This window comes from Lycorma delicatula, chromosome 6, assembly GCF_047948215.1.
Source record: "Lycorma delicatula isolate Av1 chromosome 6, ASM4794821v1, whole genome shotgun sequence".
NCBI classification, from domain to species: domain Eukaryota; kingdom Metazoa; phylum Arthropoda; class Insecta; order Hemiptera; family Fulgoridae; genus Lycorma; species Lycorma delicatula.
Genome location: NC_134460.1, coordinates 52,832,166 through 52,849,248, shown reverse-complemented (window position 1 = coordinate 52,849,248; position 17,083 = coordinate 52,832,166). Strand labels below are relative to the sequence as shown.

The 17,083-nt window shown below is 34.6% G+C and overlaps 1 protein-coding gene and 1 non-coding gene across 2 annotated transcripts in view; one reads left to right on the top strand and one right to left on the bottom strand.

The window, feature by feature from the left end:
* Nucleotides 1-17,083, bottom strand: part of LOC142326860 (roundabout homolog 2-like) — a 1,022,566-nt gene that overhangs the window by 668,518 nt on the left and 336,965 nt on the right. The gene's annotated exons all lie outside the window — the stretch shown is intronic.
* Nucleotides 12,578-12,651, top strand: TRNAN-GUU (transfer RNA asparagine (anticodon GUU)). The gene has a single exon. It is a non-coding gene; the product is annotated as a tRNA-Asn (tRNA).

Sequence of the window (17,083 nt, the reverse complement as noted above, 5' to 3'; positions counted from 1 at the left end):
AAAAAAAAACCACAATCTTCACCCAACCGACGACTGAGCTCAATAATATATAATAATAATTTTGTTTTTCAAAATAGATAACGCTCAGAGAGAGAGAGAGAGAGAGAGTTATATGCACACAAATGTAACGTTATATATAGGGGCATCTATCTCATACAGAATATCTTTAATCTATACACTTAAAGCTAACAATAAATGTTCAGACGTGAAATCAAGTAATTATTTCTTTTATTTTGTAGATTTCTGTTAACCTAAAATTTCTTATTATTCTTTATGTCGTTTGTTTCACCAGTTTGAATAAACAGGCTACCTCTGTAAAGGCAAGAGCACGGGCCGACCTCGTGTGGCAGAGAAGAACGTGAGACAAATTGAAGAAAGTTCTGTACGAAGCCCAAGAAAGTCAACCCACAGAATGAGCATAGAACTTGGAATACCTCAACCTGGCGTTTTTCTGGCGCGGGTTTGAGGCATCGTTTACTTTGCAAGCCATACCGCCGACAACTTTTATTCCCGGAGGTGACAAATCAAAGCGTGTTGAATTTTGTGATCAAATTCTTGAAAAGTCGGAGGCTGACACTTTACTACTGCGTTTAATTTTTAGCGATGAAGCGACGTTCCATCTCAGTGGAACAGAGAATAGACACAATGTTTGGATATGGGGTCTGCAAAATCCTCATGATATACACAAACATGAGAGAGATTCCCCCAAGGTTGATGCGTTTTACGCCTTATCGAATCAAAGGTCCATTCATTTTTGTGGAACACACGGTTACTAGGATACTAGGATAATGTACCAGGAAATGCTGGAAAACTGGTTTTTCTTCAAGTAAATGAAGATTCGCAAGCTTCGTTATTCAACAGGACGGAGTTCCGCCCCATTGGCACCTAGATATAGGACGCTACGTGAATGAATCTCAACCTTAACGATGGATCGGACGCATCGGGTATAAAGACGTGATCTTCAGTTCTGGCCTCCAAGACCATCTGATTTCACGTCATGTGACTTTTTATTTTGGAGGTTTGTGCAGTTTACATATCATAGCTGCGGTGAACTCACTAACAGAAGATATGTTTCGTCGCGTGTGGGACGAGTTCAGCTACCGCTTAGATGTGTGCCGTGCAGCCGGACCCCCTCCGGCCGCGTTGAACATTTATGAATAGCATAAACTTTATTGTGGGCATTATCAGATATAATTTACTTCACTGAGGCTATCATTTAGAATTACTCTGTTTTATACCAGGAATATGTAGTATTTGAAATTTTTCTGTTCTTAGTTGATAGATTAGCTAGCTTAAAGGGCTAATAAAAAGGAATATTAACTAATAGTCCATTACCAACATGTAGAATTGAAAATGTTTTTTCAATTACAAAAATACTCATATTTTAGATGAAATATTAACTAACAAGATTAAAGTGAGTAATAATCATGTTTTCAACAAAAAATACATGTAAATATTTTTTTTTAAATTTAAATACCCAATCGTTAAAAAGAAAATTCATAGTAAATTATAAAACAAAAACTACACATACAACAAATATAAATTACATTTAACTTAATATGACATACACGAACGATAAAATCTGTAAAACGAAATTAAATAATTACAAACTTGTTTTTAGCTGTTTTGTACATTATATTTTAAAGTAGAGCTACATGTGAAAATAATTATAATTGTACCTAGATGTAGAATATCTAATTAAATTAAAATAAACTTCATACAAATTTATGTTTACAATACAAGCTGTAATTAGCTTGTTATTTAAATTTATTGCATACATGTTAAATTATCTTGGTAAGACTTAAAGTTAAAATCTAATGATTAATTTTAATAGTTCATAAAAAAACATAATAAAAAAATTAATTATACATTATATTTTAAATTAAAATTTTATATAAGATTGATTAATTTACAACTAATAAAAAAATAAATATTTAATACTGACAAAACGTAAGTAAAAAATAATTAATTTCATGATACAAGATACACCTTAACGTACCTGAAAAAAAAACAAAAAATCAATCATTAATTTTCATTAAAATAAAATATAAATTAAATATGAAAGACAATAAAACAAAACTGAGGTAGAAAGTACATGACTACCTTGTACGCCTGACATATATACACATTTTTATAAGTATATAAAATGTTATTTCACTAATAACTTGTGATTTTTTCATATTTTTTTTATTATAAATCTTTTTCAATAATCAGAGGTTAATAATTATTTTAAATCAATATATTTAAATTAAAAAAAAGTTATAAAGAGGAAAAAACAAAGAAAATGCTGCACACAAAAAAAAATAATAAATGGGAAGAAAATGTTAAAACCAAAGAAGAAATAAAAAATTAAGAAAACATGATAAATACAAACAGGAAGAAAACGTTAAGACCAAGAAAAGAATAAAAACATTGAGAGGATGATGAATATGGAGAAAATTTGAAAACTAGTGAAAACTAGAACGTGTACACAAATTAAGATCAGAAGAATTGTAACAAACCAGAGATCGCGATTAAATTATTTGAAACACAAAACCAAAAAAGTACCCCTTATGATATATCGTTGAAAAGTTCTCAATGAGGTCTCATTATTGCATTAGGAAAAAGTCCAAAATCCAAATTTTTGGGGATTTTGGGCTTTTTTTGGACACTTTTGGTTCAGTCGATTGCAATTAAAAGGGGAGGAGCACAACTAGTACGTACATACGTATGTACAGACGAAGTCACGCCGAAACTAGTCAAAATGGATATTTTCGTTGAAATCTAACATTTTACGAGATCACAATACTTCCTTCCTTTGCTTCGTACAAGTAAGTAAAAACATAGAAGAATATTAAATGTACGTTTATTGAAGTAACGTTCCCTTGAAAACTGCTATTTTTGCAAATTCCAAGCAGATTTGAATAAAGCTCATCGCATTCTTAACGAATTCATTCTAAGATACAAACTCTTTATCGATATCAATTAACAGTCGATATTAATCCTATTATATCAAACATTTTGATGTAACGTTGATAATAACGATGTTTTATTGTGTTCGGTTATGTTAAATAGCATGTTTGTTAAATTAACTAAAATTAATTCAAGCTAAATAAATATATACATTTTTTTTTATCAAAATCAAAAAAAATTCTGATACAATTCAATACGAATTATATCTGACTAAACTAAATAAAAATATAATTTGAATTAAGTTTTTCCTTTATGGAAAGGTAATTTAGAAATTTTCTGTTAAATTTTAAACATTTTTACTTTCTTGGCATCAAAGCTCCAGAGCTACGGTGCAAGAAGGAAAGTATGGTTTTTTTTTTGTCTTCAGTCATTTGACTGGTTTGATGCAGCTGTCCAAGATTCCATATCTAGTGCTAGTCGTTTCATTTCGGTATACCCCTACATCCTACATCCCTAACAATTTGTTTTATGTATTCCAAACGTGGCCTGCCTACACAATTTTTCCCTTCTACCTGTCCTTCCAATATTAAAGCGACTATTCCAGGATGCCTTAGTATGTGGCCTATAAGTCTGTCTCTTCTTTTAACTATATTTTTCCAAATGCTTCTTTCTTCATCTATTTGCCGCAATACCTCTTCATTTGTCACTTTATCCACCCATCTGATTTTTAACATTCTCTTATATCACTACATTTCAAAAGCTTCTAAGGAGTATCTTCAAAAGCTTTTGGAGTAACTTTTCTTCTCAGATACTCCAAGTTTCACTTCCATATAAAGCGACACTCCAAACATATACTTTCAGAAATCTTTTCCTATATTTAAAATAATTTTTGATGTAAACAAATTATATTTCTTACTGAAGGCTCGTTTCGCTTGTGCTATTCGGCATTTTATATCGCTCCTGCTTCGTGCATCTTTAGTAATTCTACTTTCCAAATAACAAAACTCTTCTACTACCGTAATCTTTTCTCTTCCTTTTTTTCACATTCAGTGGTCCATCTTTGTTATTTCTACTACATTTCATTACTTTTGTTTTGTTCTTGTTTATTTTCATGCGATAGTTCTTGCGTAGGATTTCATCTATGCCGTTCATTGTTTCTCCTAAATCTTTTTTACTCTCAGCTAGAATTACTATATCATCAGCAAATCGTAGCATCTTTTTATCTTTTCACCTTGTACTGTTACTCCGAATCTAAATTGTTCTTTAACATCATTAACTGCTAGTTTCATGTAAAGATTAAAAAGCTCGGGGAAAGTATGGTAATCAGTCAAAAAATGGAGTATGACTTTTTTTTGCAATTCTCGATGTTTTATGACCCAGGGATCTCAAAAAAGTGGGAATAACGTATATACGTGCATTGTCGGCTTTGAAGTTTCATCAAACACATTTTGATGAAATTTGGCACAGAGATCTGTGTTTATAGAGCAAAATTTGTTATGTTAGTAAACGGTTTGGAGTCACACAAGGGGGTGGAATAGTAAGTTTCTTTGAGGTCAATTTTCCCAAAATTTTGCAATAATAACTCCATCCCCACTTTATCTTTTGCTCAATACATACGTGTGTACATTCATATATTACCATTTAAAAGAAATAGCCTAAAAAAGAAATAATTATTTTATTGCATATTTTTAACCGAATTTTTTTAAGCATTCCTAGGCAAAGCGTAATGCAAACGACTCCAAAAATATACATAAAACTAAGAAAAACCTTTGTACCACAAATCAAAAAATTTTCGTTCTAAGGCTCTAAAAATATTTGCGTTGATATAAAGCTATTTTTAAAAAAGAATTAGGTGTAATACTAGCGGTGGGGTAGCCGATCCAACTTTAAAAAATATCAATTATTTAATTTTTTAAAAACGTTTTTTAGTTAAACTTTTAATAAAGTATTACCATAAAATTTCATCATATTTCTTCTCTCCTCCCAAAAAAAATAAATCTTATTTAGATTTTTAATGCTTGAACATTTTTTGTTTCGTTGTGCATATTAAAAATTTTATTCAAATAACATTAAAATATGATTTTCATGAAAAAGTAAATTTTTTAATGAGCAGAGAGGTACTTATTTTATAAATTATTTTAAATGAACTCAATTGAGTCTCTCTTCTTTTCGTACGGTTTAAAAATAAAAAATAAATCCATAAATAAAAAAGATGTTAATTTATACATAAAAGTAATTTATGTATACTTAACTTGTAATACTTTAGGAAGAAAAACGGCAATTTTAATACCGTAAATATTTTAAAGATCTTTTTAAAAATAAACCCATTAAGATAATTTCATTACAAAATCCATTTATTATACGTAAATAAAAGTTTTCTTTCTTTTAAATGGCAGGGTAAAAATAGATTTAAAATACATCGTATTGCTATTATAATAAAATTTGAAGATAATCAACGTTGATAAAATGAAATAGGTCTTGTGTAGGTAACGTTACCACCCGATCCGCAAAGTGTAGCACGGTCTACCCTACCCTATTCTTCATCAATACGGAGGCAACATAGCTTTAGGGTGTTTAATATAATGAAAGAAAATAGAAGAAGGCTTTTTATCAGAGGCAGCTACATGAACGATTATCAAGGGGTGGATAATGGATCATTAAGTGGAAAGAAGACACCAGCCACTAGTCCCAGAACGTTCAGGGTGGATCAAATGTCTTTTTCACTCTCTTCCGATGATATTTTGTCTGGAATTACATCGCGACACCCTCTAACCGTTATACCAAAAATACATTTTCAACATTCAACCCCCTTTTAATGCATTCCCACAAGATTCGATGATGCTCATTGCGACCGACCGGTGATGGTAAAAAGCAGGGGGAAGTTAAAACATCCCCCGCATTATTATGATGACTGGTATTCTACGCTACAATATCAATTGTGTAAGGCAAAAATCTATCGTTCGCGTTACTCGGCACACAAAAGGAACTTCCAGCGACCGCAAAAAATAATGAGATGATTCAAACAGCTTAATACAGCTTAAAGGGTTTCTCACACGACAACACAAGATTTATATATTTCTGCACAAAAAAAAATCAATTTTATGGTTATACAAAAAAAAAAAAAAAAACTAAATACAATAAATAAATGAGTGAATTTAATTAAATATCTTTAATTATGAAAAGAGAAAAAAGTGTTACTTCAATTGGTAAACGTATTTACCAAAACTTTTAAAACGTTAACAAATGATAGAGGTCGTAAAAAATGTAATATTACTTATTTAATTATTAATAAAACATCATATCATACTAATTAAAGAATAGCAAAGATTTAAAACTGAGAAAAAACAAGTTTAAATAAAATATCTTAATGAATGAACAATTACATTAAACGAACTAAATTCAACTATAACAATATATCTTTAACACAAAAAAAATTCTATATAATTTAATAAAGACTCATCCACAACACAATAAATGTAATCCTGATCAGAATATGAATAGTCTTGAACTACCAACATTTCGATTAAAAACCGAACGCGCTAACCGTTTGCGCCATGGAAATTAGTATTATTGAATAAATCATAATTTTATTTCAAGGTTTTTAATTATATTTTCTTATCAAGAAAAGTTGATAAGAAAATGCAAAATAGAATGTCCCCGGTTCGGCATCAACCAGCAAACGGTTAGAGCCCGGATGTTCGGATGTTAACCGAAAGGATGGTGGTTCAACCCAACCTGGGGACGATCTATTTTGCATTTTTCTAAAATAGTAACATAATTTTGTAATAAAAAGTAATTAAAAACCTTGAAATAAATTATAATTTAGCCGATAATACAAGTCTCCGTGGCGCAAACGGTTAGCGCGTTCGGCTGTTAACCGAAAGGTTGGTGGTTCAAGCCCACACGGGGACGATCTATTTTGGATTTTCTAATATATTTTAAATAATTCTATTATTAAAAACACTGAAATAAATTACAATATATGCGATAAAACAAGTCTCCGTGGCGCAAACGGTTAGCGCGTTCGGCTGTTAACCGAAAGGTTGGTGGTTCAAGCCCACCCGGGGACGATCTATTTTGCATTTCCTAATATATTTTAAATAATTCTATTATTAAAAACACTGAAATAAATTACAATATATGCGATAAAACAAGTCTCCGTGGCGCAAACGGTTAGCGCGTTCGGCTGTTAACCGAAAGGTTGGTGGTTCAAGCCCATCCGGGGACGATCTATTTTGCATTTTCTAATATATTTTAAATAAATCTATTATTAAAAACACTGAAATAAATTACAATATATGCGATAAAACAAGTCTCCGTGGCGCAAACGGTTAGCGCGTTCGGCTGTTAACCGAAAGGTTGGTGGTTCAAGCCCACCCGGGGACGATCTATTTTGAATTTTCTAATATATTTTAAATAATTCTATTATTAAAAACACTGAAATAAATTACAATATATGCGATAAAACAAGTCTCCGTGGCGCAAACGGTTAGCGCGTTCGGCTGTTAACCGAAAGGTTGGTGGTTCAAGCCCACCCGGGGACGATCTATTTTGCATTTTCTAATATATTTTAAATAATTCTATTATTAAAAACACTGAAATAAATTATAATTTACATGATAAGACAAGTCTCCGTGGCGCAAACGGTTAGCGCGTTCGGCTGTTAACCGAAAGGTTGGTGGTTCAAGCCCACCCGGGGACGATCTATTTTGCATTTTCTAATATATTTTAAATAATTCTATTATTAAAAACACTGAAATAAATTACAATATATGCGATAAAACAAGTCTCCGTGGCGCAAACGGTTAGCGCGTTCGGCTGTTAACCGAAAGGTTGGTGGTTCAAGCCCACCCGGGGACGATCTATTTTGCATTTTCTAATATATTTTAAATAAATCTATTATTAAAAACACTGAAATAAATTACAATATATGCGATAAAACAAGTCTCCGTGGCGCAAACGGTTAGCGCGTTCGGCTGTTAACCGAAAGGTTGGTGGTTCAAGCCCACCCGGGGACGATCTATTTTGCATTTTCTAATATATTTTAAATAATTCTATTATTAAAAACACTGAAATAAATTACAATATATGCGATAAAACAAGTCTCCGTGGCGCAAACGGTTAGCGCGTTCGGCTGTTAACCGAAAGGTTGGTGGTTCAAGCCCACCCGGGGACGATCTATTTTGCATTTTCTAATATATTTTAAATAATTCTATTATTAAAAACACTGAAATAAATTACAATATATGCGATAAAACAAGTCTCCGTGGCGCAAACGGTTAGCGCGTTCGGCTGTTAACCGAAAGGTTGGTGGTTCAAGCCCACCCGGGGACGATCTATTTTGCATTTTCTAATATATTTTAAATAATTCTATTATTAAAAACACTGAAATAAATTACAATATATGCGATAAAACAAGTCTCCGTGGCGCAAACGGTTAGCGCGTTCGGCTGTTAACCGAAAGGTTGGTGGTTCAAGCCCACCCGGGGACGATCTATTTTGCATTTTCTAATATATTTTAAATAATTCTATTATTAAAAACACTGAAATAAATTACAATATATGCGATAAAACAAGTCTCCGTGGCGCAAACGGTTAGCGCGTTCGGCTGTTAACCGAAAGGTTGGTGGTTCAAGCCCACCCGGGGACGATCTATTTTGCATTTTCTAATATATTTTAAATAATTCTATTATTAAAAACACTGAAATAAATTACAATATATGCGATAAAACAAGTCTCCGTGGCGCAAACGGTTAGCGCGTTCGGCTGTTAACCGAAAGGTTGGTGGTTCAAGCCCACCCGGGGACGATCTATTTTGCATTTTCTAATATATTTTAAATAATTCTATTATTAAAAACACTGAAATAAATTACAATATATGCGATAAAACAAGTCTCCGTGGCGCAAACGGTTAGCGCGTTCGGCTGTTAACCGAAAGGTTGGTGGTACAAGCCCACCCGGGGACGATCTATTTTGCATTTTCTAATATATTTTAAATAATTCTATTATTAAAAACACTGAAATAAATTACAATATATGCGATAAAACAAGTCTCCGTGGCGCAAACGGTTAGCGCGTTCGGCTGTTAACCGAAAGGTTGGTGGTTCAAGCCCACCCGGGGACGATCTATTTTGGATTTTCTAATATATTTTAAATAATTCTATTATTAAAAACACTGAAATAAATTACAATATATGCGATAAAACAAGTCTCCGTGGCGCAAACGGTTAGCGCGTTCGGCTGTTAACCGAAAGGTTGGTGGTTCAAGCCCACCCGGGGACGATCTATTTTGCATTTTCTAATATATTTTAAATAATTCTATTATTAAAAACACTGAAATAAATTATAATTTACATGATAAGACAAGTCTCCGTGGCGCAAACGGTTAGCGCGTTCGGCTGTTAACCGAAAGGTTGGTGGTTCAAGCCCACCCGGGGACGATCTATTTTGCATTTTCTAATATATTTTAAATAATTCTATTATTAAAAACACTGAAATAAATTACAATATATGCGATAAAACAAGTCTCCGTGGCGCAAACGGTTAGCGCGTTCGGCTGTTAACCGAAAGGTTGGTGGTTCAAGCCCACCCGGGGACGATCTATTTTGCATTTTCTAATATATTTTAAATAAATCTATTATTAAAAACACTGAAATAAATTACAATATATGCGATAAAACAAGTCTCCGTGGCGCAAACGGTTAGCGCGTTCGGCTGTTAACCGAAAGGTTGGTGGTTCAAGCCCACCCGGGGACGATCTATTTTGGATTTTCTAATATATTTTAAATAATTCTATTATTAAAAACACTGAAATAAATTACAATATATGCGATAAAACAAGTCTCCGTGGCGCAAACGGTTAGCGCGTTCGGCTGTTAACCGAAAGGTTGGTGGTTCAAGCCCACCCGGGGACGATCTATTTTGGATTTTCTAATATATTTTAAATAATTCTATTATTAAAAACACTGAAATAAATTACAATATATGCGATAAAACAAGTCTCCGTGGCGCAAACGGTTAGCGCGTTCGGCTGTTAACCGAAAGGTTGGTGGTTCAAGCCCACCCGGGGACGATCTATTTTGCATTTTCTAATATATTTTAAATAATTCTATTATTAAAAACACTGAAATAAATTACAATATATGCGATAAAACAAGTCTCCGTGGCGCAAACGGTTAGCGCGTTCGGCTGTTAACCGAAAGGTTGGTGGTTCAAGCCCACCCGGGGACGATCTATTTTGGATTTTCTAATATATTTTAAATAATTCTATTATTAAAAACACTGAAATAAATTACAATATATGCGATAAAACAAGTCTCCGTGGCGCAAACGGTTAGCGCGTTCGGCTGTTAACCGAAAGGTTGGTGGTTCAAGCCCACCCGGGGACGATCTATTTTGCATTTTCTAATATATTTTAAATAATTCTATTATGAAAAACACTGAAATAAATTACAATATATGCGATAAAACAAGTCTCCGTGGCGCAAACGGTTAGCGCGTTCGGCTGTTAACCGAAAGGTTGGTGGTTCAAGCCCACCCGGGGACGATCTATTTTGCATTTTCTAATATATTTTAAATAATTCTATTATTAAAAACACTGAAATAAATTACAATATATGCGATAAAACAAGTCTCCGTGGCGCAAACGGTTAGCGCGTTCGGCTGTTAACCGAAAGATTGGTGGTTCAAGCCCACCCGGCGACGAACTATTTTGCACTTTTTAATGTATATTCACGTATTTTTATAATTGAAATTATTGAAAGAAGATATAATTCACACGATAAAACAAGTCTCCGTGGCGCAAACGGTTAGCACGTTCGGCTGTTAACCGAAAGGTTGGTGGTTCAAGCCCACCCGGGGACGATCTATTTTGCATTTTCTAATATATTTTAAATAAATCTATTATTAAAAACACTGAAATAAATTACAATATATGCGATAAAACAAGTCTCCGTGGCGCAAACGGTTAGCGCGTTCGGCTGTTAACCGAAAGGTTGGTGGTTCAAGCCCACCCGGGGACGATCTATTTTGCATTTTCTAATATATTTTAAATAATTCTATTATTAAAAACACTGAAATAAATTACAATATATGCGATAAAACAAGTCTCCGTGGCGCAAACGGTTAGCGCGTTCGGCTGTTAACCGAAAGGTTGGTGGTTCAAGCCCACCCGGGGACGATCTATTTTGGATTTTCTAATATATTTTAAATAATTCTATTATTAAAAACCCTGAAATAAATTACAATATATGCGATAAAACAAGTCTCCGTGGCGCAAACGGTTAGCGCGTTCGGCTGTTAACCAAAAGGTTGGTGGTTGAAGCCCACCCGGGGACGATCTATTTTGGATTTTCTAATATATTTTAAATAAATCTATTATTAAAAACACTGAAATAAATTACAATATATGCGATAAAACAAGTCTCCGTGGCGCAAACGGTTAGCGCGTTCGGCTGTTAACCAAAAGGTTGGTGGTTGAAGCCCACCCTGGGACGATCTATTTTACATTTTCTAATATATTTTAAATAAATCTATTATTAAAAACACTGAAATAAATTACAATATATGCGATAAAACAAGTCTCCGTGGCGCAAACGGTTAGCGCGTTCGGCTGTTAACCGAAAGGTTGGTGGTTCAAGCCCACCCGGGGACGATCTATTTTGGATTTTCTAATATATTTTAAATAATTCTATTATTAAAAACACTGAAATAAATTACAATATATGCGATAAAACAAGTCTCCGTGGCGCAAACGGTTAGCGCGTTCGGCTGTTAACCGAAAGGTTGGTGGTTCAAGCCCACCCGGGGACGATCTATTTTGGATTTTCTAATATATTTTAAACAATTCTATTATTAAAAACACTGAAATAAATTACAATATATGCGATAAAACAAGTCTCCGTGGCGCAAACGGTTAGCGCGTTCGGCTGTTAACCGAAAGGTTGGTGGTTCAAGCCCACCCGGGGACGATCTATTTTGCATTTTCTAATATATTTTAAATAATTCTATTATTAAAAACACTGAAATAAATTACAATATATGCGATAAAACAAGTCTCCGTGGCGCAAACGGTTAGCGCGTTCGGCTGTTAACCGAAAGGTTGGTGGTTCAAGCCCACCCGGGGACGATCTATTTTGGATTTTCTAATATATTTTAAATAATTCTATTATTAAAAACACTGAAATAAATTACAATATATGCGATAAAACAAGTCTCCGTGGCGCAAACGGTTAGCGCGTTCGGCTGTTAACCGAAAGGTTGGTGGTTCAAGCCCACCCGGGGACGATCTATTTTGGATTTTCTAATATATTTTAAATAATTCTATTATTAAAAACACTGAAATAAATTACAATATATGCGATAAAACAAGTCTCCGTGGCGCAAACGGTTAGCGCGTTCGGCTGTTAACCGAAAGGTTGGTGGTTCAAGCCCACCCGGGGACGATCTATTTTGGATTTTCTAATATATTTTAAATAATTCTATTATTAAAAACACTGAAATAAATTACAATATATGCGATAAAACAAGTCTCCGTGGCGCAAACGGTTAGCGCGTTCGGCTGTTAACCGAAAGGTTGGTGGTTCAAGCCCACCCGGGGACGATCTATTTTGCATTTTCTAATATATTTTAAATAATTCTATTATTAAAAACACTGAAATAAATTACAATATATGCGATAAAACAAGTCTCCGTGGCGCAAATGGTTAGCGCGTTCGGCTGTTAACCGAAAGGTTGGTGGTTCAAGCCCACCCGGGGACGATCTATTTTGGATTTTCTAATATATTTTAAATAATTCTATTATTAAAAACACTGAAATAAATTACAATATATGCGATAAAACAAGTCTCCGTGGCGCAAACGGTTAGCGCGTTCGGCTGTTAACCGAAAGGTTGGTGGTTCAAGCCCACCCGGGGACGATCTATTTTGGATTTTCTAATATATTTTAAATAATTCTATTATTAAAAACACTGAAATAAATTACAATATATGCGATAAAACAAGTCTCCGTGGCGCAAACGGTTAGCGCGTTCGGCTGTTAACCGAAAGGTTGGTGGTTCAAGCCCACCCGGGGACGATCTATTTTGCATTTTCTAATATATTTTAAATAATTCTATTATTAAAAACACTGAAATAAATTACAATATATGCGATAAAACAAGTCTCCGTGGCGCAAACGGTTAGCGCGTTCGGCTGTTAACCGAAAGGTTGGTGGTTCAAGCCCACCCGGGGACGATCTATTTTGGATTTTCTAATATATTTTAAATAATTCTATTATTAAAAACACTGAAATAAATTACAATATAAGCGATAAAACAAGTCTCCGTGGCGCAAACGGTTAGCGCGTTCGGCTGTTAACCGAAAGGTTGGTGGTTCAAGCCCACCCGGGGACGATCTATTTTGCATTTTCTAATATATTTTAAATAATTCTATTATTAAAAACACTGAAATAAATTACAATATATGCGATAAAACAAGTCTCCGTGGCGCAAACGGTTAGCGCGTTCGGCTGTTAACCGAAAGGTTGGTGGTTCAAGCCCACCCGGGGACGATCTATTTTGGATTTTCTAATATATTTTAAATAATTCTATTATTAAAAACACTGAAATAAATTACAATATATGCGATAAAACAAGTCTCCGTGGCGCAAACGGTTAGCGCGTTCGGCTGTTAACCGAAAGGTTGGTGGTTCAAGCCCACCCGGGGACGATCTATTTTGCATTTTCTAATATATTTTAAATAAATCTATTATTAAAAACACTGAAATAAATTACAATATATGCGATAAAACAAGTCTCCGTGGCGCAAACGGTTAGCGCGTTCGGCTGTTAACCGAAAGGTTGGTGGTTCAAGCCCACCCGGGGACGATCTATTTTGGATTTTCTAATATATTTTAAATAATTCTATTATTAAAAACACTGAAATAAATTACAATATATGCGATAAAACAAGTCTCCGTGGCGCAAACGGTTAGCGCGTTCGGCTGTTAACCGAAAGTTTGGTGGTTCAAGCACACCCGGGGACGATCTATTTTGCATTTTCTAATATATTTTAAATAATTCTATTATTAAAAACACTGAAATAAATTACAATATATGCGATAAAACAAGTCTCCGTGGCGCAAACGGTTAGCGCGTTCGGCTGTTAACCGAAAGGTTGGTGGTTCAAGCCCACCCGGGGACGATCTATTTTGCATTTTCTAATATATTTTAAATAATTCTATTATTAAAAACACTGAAATAAATTACAATATATGCGATAAAACAAGTCTCCGTGGCGCAAACGGTTAGCGCGTTCGGCTGTTAACCGAAAGATTGGTGGTTCAAGCCCACCCGGCGACGAACTATTTTGCACTTTTTAATGTATATTCACGTATTTTTATAATTGAAATTATTGAAAGAAGATATAATTCACACGATAAAACAAGTCTCCGTGGCGCAAACGGTTAGCGCGTTCGGCTGTTAACCGAAAGGTTGGTGGTTCAAGCCCACCCGGGGACGATCTATTTTGCATTTTCTAATATATTTTAAATAATTCTATTATTAAAAACACTGAAATAAATTACAATATATGCGATAAAACAAGTCTCCGTGGCGCAAACGGTTAGCGCGTTCAACTGTTAACCGAAAGGTTGGTGGTTCAAGCCCACCAGGGGACGATCTATTTTGCATTTTCTAATATATTTTAAATAATTCTATTATTAAAAACACTGAAATAAATTACAATATATGCGATAAAACAAGTCTCCGTGGCGCAAACGGTTAGCGCGTTCGGCTGTTAACCGAAAGGTTGGTGGTTCAAGCCCACCCGGGGACGATCTATTTTGCATTTTCTAATATATTTTAAATAAATCTATTATTAAAAACACTGAAATAAATTACAATATATGCGATAAAACAAGTCTCCGTGGCGCAAACGGTTAGCGCGTTCGGCTGTTAACCGAAAGGTTGGCGGTTCAAGCCCACCCGGGGACGATCTATTTTGGATTTTCTAATATATTTTAAATAATTCTATTATTAAAAACACTGAAATAAATTACAATATATGCGATAAAACAAGTCTCCGTGGCGCAAACGGTTAGCGCGTTCGGCTGTTAACCGAAAGGTTGGTGGTTCAAGCCCACCCGGGGACGATCTATTTTGCATTTTCTAATATATTTTAAATAATTCTATTATTAAAAACACTGAAATAAATTACAATATATGCGATAAAACAAGTCTCCGTGGCGCAAACGGTTAGCGCGTTCGGCTGTTAACCGAAAGGTTGGTGGTTCAAGCCCACCCGGGGACGATCTATTTTGCATTTTCTAATATATTTTAAATAATTCTATTATTAAAAACACTGAAATAAATTACAATATATGCGATAAAACAAGTCTCCGTGGCGCAAACGGTTAGCGCGTTCGGCTGTTAACCGAAAGGTTGGTGGTTCAAGCCCACCCGGGGACGATCTATTTTGGATTTTCTAATATATTTTAAATAATTCTATTATTAAAAACACTGAAATAAATTACAATATATGCGATAAAACAAGTCTCCGTGGCGCAAACGGTTAGCGCGTTCGGCTGTTAACCGAAAGGTTGGTGGTTCAAGCCCACCCGGGGACGATCTATTTTGGATTTTCTAATATATTTTAAATAATTCTATTATTAAAAACACTGAAATAAATTACAATATATGCGATAAAACAAGTCTCCGTGGCGCAAACAGTTAGCGCGTTCGGCTGTTAACCGAAAGGTTGGTGGTTCAAGCCCACCCGGGGACGATCTATTTTGCATTTTCTAATATATTTTAAATAATTCTATTATTAAAAACACTGAAATAAATTACAATATATGCGATAAAACAAGTCTCCGTGGCGCAAACGGTTAGCGCGTTCGGCTGTTAACCGAAAGGTTGGTGGTTCAAGCCCACCCGGGGATGATCTATTTTGGATTTTCTAATATATTTTAAATAATTCTATTATTAAAAACACTGAAATAAATTACAATATATGCGATAAAACAAGTCTCCGTGGCGCAAACGGTTAGCGCGTTCGGCTGTTAACCGAAAGGTTGGTGGTTCAAGCCCACCCGGGGACGATCTATTTTGCATTTTCTAATATATTTTAAATAAATCTATTATTAAAAACACTGAAATAAATTACAATATATGCGATAAAACAAGTCTCCGTGGCGCAAACGGTTAGCGCGTTCGGCTGTTAACCGAAAGGTTGGTGGTTCAAGCCCACCCGGGGACGATCTATTTTGGATTTTCTAATATATTTTAAATAATTCTATTATTAAAAACACTGAAATAAATTACAATATATGCGATAAAACAAGTCTCCGTGGCGCAAACGGTTAGCGCGTTCGGCTGTTAACCGAAAGGTTGGTGGTTCAAGCCCACCCGGGGACGATCTATTTTGCATTTTCTAATATATTTTAAATAATTCTATTATTAAAAACACTGAAATAAATTACAATATATGCGATAAAACAAGTGTCCGTGGCGCAAACGGTTAGCGCGTTCGGCTGTTAACCGAAAGGTTGGTGGTTCAAGCCCACCCGGGGACGATCTATTTTGCATTTTCTAATATATTTTAAATAAATCTATTATTAAAAACACTGAAATAAATTACAATATATGCGATAAAACAAGTCTCCGTGGCGCAAACGGTTAGCGCGTTCGGCTGTTAACCGAAAGGTTGGTGGTTCAAGCCCACCCGGGGACGATCTATTTTGGATTTTCTAATATATTTTAAATAATTCTATTATTAAAAACACTGAAATAAATTACAATATATGCGATAAAACAAGTCTCCGTGGCGCAAACGGTTAGCGCGTTCGGCTGTTAACCGCAAGGTTGGTGGTTCAAGCCCACCCGGGGACGATCTATTTTGCATTTTCTAATATATTTTAAATAATTCTATTATTAAAAACACTGAAATAAATTACAATATATGCGATAAAACAAGTCTCCGTGGCGCAAACGGTTAGCGCGTTCGGCTGTTAACCGAAAGGTTGGTGGTTCAAGCCCACCCGGGGACGATCTATTTTGGATTTTCTAATATATTTTAAATAATTCTATTATTAAAAACACTGAAATAAATTACAATATATGCGATAAAACAAGTCTCCGTGGCGCAAACGGTTAGCGCGTTCGGCAGTTAACCGAAAGGTTGGTGGTTCAAGCCCACCCGGGGACGATCTATT